Raw genomic sequence first — 3,265 nt, forward strand, 5'->3', positions numbered from 1 at the left:
GAGGGTCGCTCATGCCACCACCCTTGGCGTATCCAGTTCTAGCAGAAAGGTGGCCCCTGGTTGTCAGCGATGGTGACAGCACCTCTGGAGCGGCAGGTTGTTCTTGCAGAAACCACTGAGAGAAATGTTGACGTTCTGTCGCTTTGTAACGAGGAAGCCGTGGTTGGAAGGCGTCCCCAAGGAGAGCAGACTCTTCTTCAAGCAGGTGGGCATTTAAGAGGTAAAGGAGGGTATGGCTACAGAGAGGTAGCTGTGCCGTTGGTTTGCTTCAGTGGCACTTTTGCCTGTTTGAGTGGTTAGTAGATGTCAAAGAGTTTTCCTGAGTTGGGATAGGGATGGCATGCTTACATTTGTGCTTGGGAGTGCTGAGGCCACCCTCAGATTAGCTTCTTGAGCAAGAACGTGTAAGCGCAGCAGGTTTTTTGGTATTGATGCTGGAGCAGAACTTGTTTGTTGCCTAATTTTCTTGGCTCAGAACGCGTATCTCGTGTTGCTTTGGCCCTGTGAGAAAGATGGCATTCGTAGTCATGCTGAGCTTTTTTCAGAAGGTGGCAGCAGCTTATTGCTCATATAAAATAGGTTGCTGCTGGATGTTAATGTTTGCCTAAGTGTAAATAAATACTTATACTTAATTTCACATTTCTTTACTGGTTCATTGTTGTGAATGCCTAAGATTTTCTTTAGGTTGTAGAGTTGCAAATCAAAATTAATATTTAGTTTATAGTAATACTTAAGATATTTTATTCCTGCCTATCATCGGAGTGAAATTTTGGGCTGCTTTGATTTTCAAGCAGAGGGCATCAGAGATTCATAAAGACAGACATTTGTCAGGCGTTAGTTCTTTTTCCCTTTTCAAAGGATGCACATGTGTACCACAGTTTAGCATCCAAAATGTGCACTTCATAAGACATGGGACAGTTAAAGAGACAGCTAGCTTTCTTTTACAAAAGTGGTGATTAGACAGCACATATATTCTTTACATCTAAACAATACCTGGCAGAGTAATACAGGGATTCAGAATTCATGAATATTCATGTTTCCAACCATCTGTTGATTAGTTTCAATCTCTATTCATATTCAAAATTCATAGATCACCGAAACTATGGGAGTAAGATATGAGTGCATCTGCTTTTCTTTTCCTTTAGATATATTTTTTCCAAAGTAAGAGGAGAACAGGGATAAAAAAGCAGAGGACAGCAGGGTAATGGAGTAGGATGGAAGGAAATGGAGAAGGTAAAAGGGAGCAGGAAGAAACGGCAAAGTTACATCCAGGCTTCCCCATCTGAAGTGCTTTCCTATCGACTCATGTTTTCTTTTTTGTTGGAATATGCACAGAAAAAAAAATATGTCTTCCTTTTCATTTGATGTTTTCCAGATGCTCTGCAAACAGCAAACACATAATGCAAATGTTATCTGCGGAAAATGTGTCATCAGCATGATGCTCTCATTAAACACATTTTCTCTGCTCCAGCTTGCTTGTGAGAATCTGTCGAGTAAATCGGCTCGGATGCTGGAGTGGACCGCTGATTGACAGCCGGGTTTGAGCAATTTGCCCACGAATGAATTGGAGTGATAACCTTTTCTTTGCAGCTTGAAGGTTCAGGTTTCTGACCGTGAGAGCGAGAGCCGAGGCGTTCAGCAGAAATTACAGAGGGTAGGGTGGTAAATGCTAGCAGTGGGAGCAGAGGAATTACAGGTATATAACTCAGCTTTTGCGTTTTGTCATTTTTTAATATTTTTCTGTCCCTCCCAAGCAAAATTGTGTAATGGTATGGTACTGGTGTTATGAAAACAGCAGGAGGAATCATTTTTCAGACTCCTAAATGAAGAATGTAATGTAATCATGAAAATGTTGCGTATCATATTGATTATATGTACATCCCACGGTGATGCAAGTTAAAAAGGTACGACCAGTTACAGCTTGAGATGATTTTAGTCCAAGTATGGTAAACAGTTTTCCTTGCCCTCTTTAAGAAGAGAAAAATAGCCAAACCCAGTCTTGGCAGTGTGTGTGAGTGTGTATAATTGTGCTTGTCTTTCTACTGCTATGTTAAGTATCAGTGTAGAAAAAGAGAGAGTTCTACTAGTTGATAAAGTGGAATATTATTAACAAACCCCCCTCCTTTCTATATGCCTGACTGTAATTGTGCCTAACACAAAGCAAGTATTTTACTAAAACAGGGAAGGAGACAGAGAATGAAAAACAAGGCATGAGATCGTTTTTTAGAGACCATTTCCCTCTAGCAGCAGTGGTAAGGATCAGGCTAAGAAAGAGAAATCAGGTGATTACTTTAACATTACGTTCATACGTGCCGTGATTGCTTCTCTGCCCAGAGACTGCATAATTGACTGCACAGCATTAGCCAGGCACCACGTGGTATGAGCACAGATACTCTGACGGAAAAAGCACTGAGGCTCTGGTACCGAGATAAGTCTTTTTTAAAAAAACCCTCTTTGTAAAGAACGAGGATGGGTAGGGGTGAGAAGGGGGGAGCCATTTCTGTAAAGTGACTTTATTAATTGTGTTTATTACCTGGTGTAAGGTGAAATTCACTGTGAGAGGAGAGATCACATAATGATCGTGCTCATTGCTGCTAAGGTGTAGGCACTGCTAGGGTGAACTGACTGTTTCATCAAAATCGTGCATGGATGTGAGCAGGGAAAAAAGAGAGGTAGGGTAAAGCTAGGCAAAGAAATCCTAGTATTGCTGACAGAATAGCACCACTCTTACCACATTTCTTAGCTGTATCTTTGAAAAACACAACATTCCTTTTCAACTTGGAATCCACCAAATGCTCCATCAGCACCCTTCTGGTCAGTGCTATAGCACTGGCAGCTGCTTCCTTGGGCACGAAGGATGTAAAACTGCAGTCTGAAAGGTGAAGGACAGTTGTGATTTTATTTTTTTAAAAATGATTCAAATACTTCTCTGGGAAAGGCGATATGAGAGCAGTAGATGTGTAACTGGAATTTGAGCCAGTTCTGTAGACATAAGTTACCACTGATTTACAAACAGTAAAAACCTAATTTGACAGCCAGAGTCCAGGTTAAGCTAGGAGTAGAAAAAGTCATTTTGCTTGTAAACAGCACCATTAATAGGGGAATGGTTGAGAGAATGAAGATGGGTCAATATTATTTTTTTACAGTCAGCATACTTTAACCTTTGAAGACACTGACTCTGCCCATATTTTTACTGGAGCAGAACAACTTGTGTTCCAAAGTGTTAGTTAAGCAAAGATTTGTATAATCTGTGTCCACCAGTCAA

Source organism: Platalea leucorodia (genome assembly GCF_965183815.1).
Source record: "Platalea leucorodia genome assembly, chromosome: 3".
NCBI lineage: Eukaryota > Metazoa > Chordata > Aves > Pelecaniformes > Threskiornithidae > Platalea > Platalea leucorodia.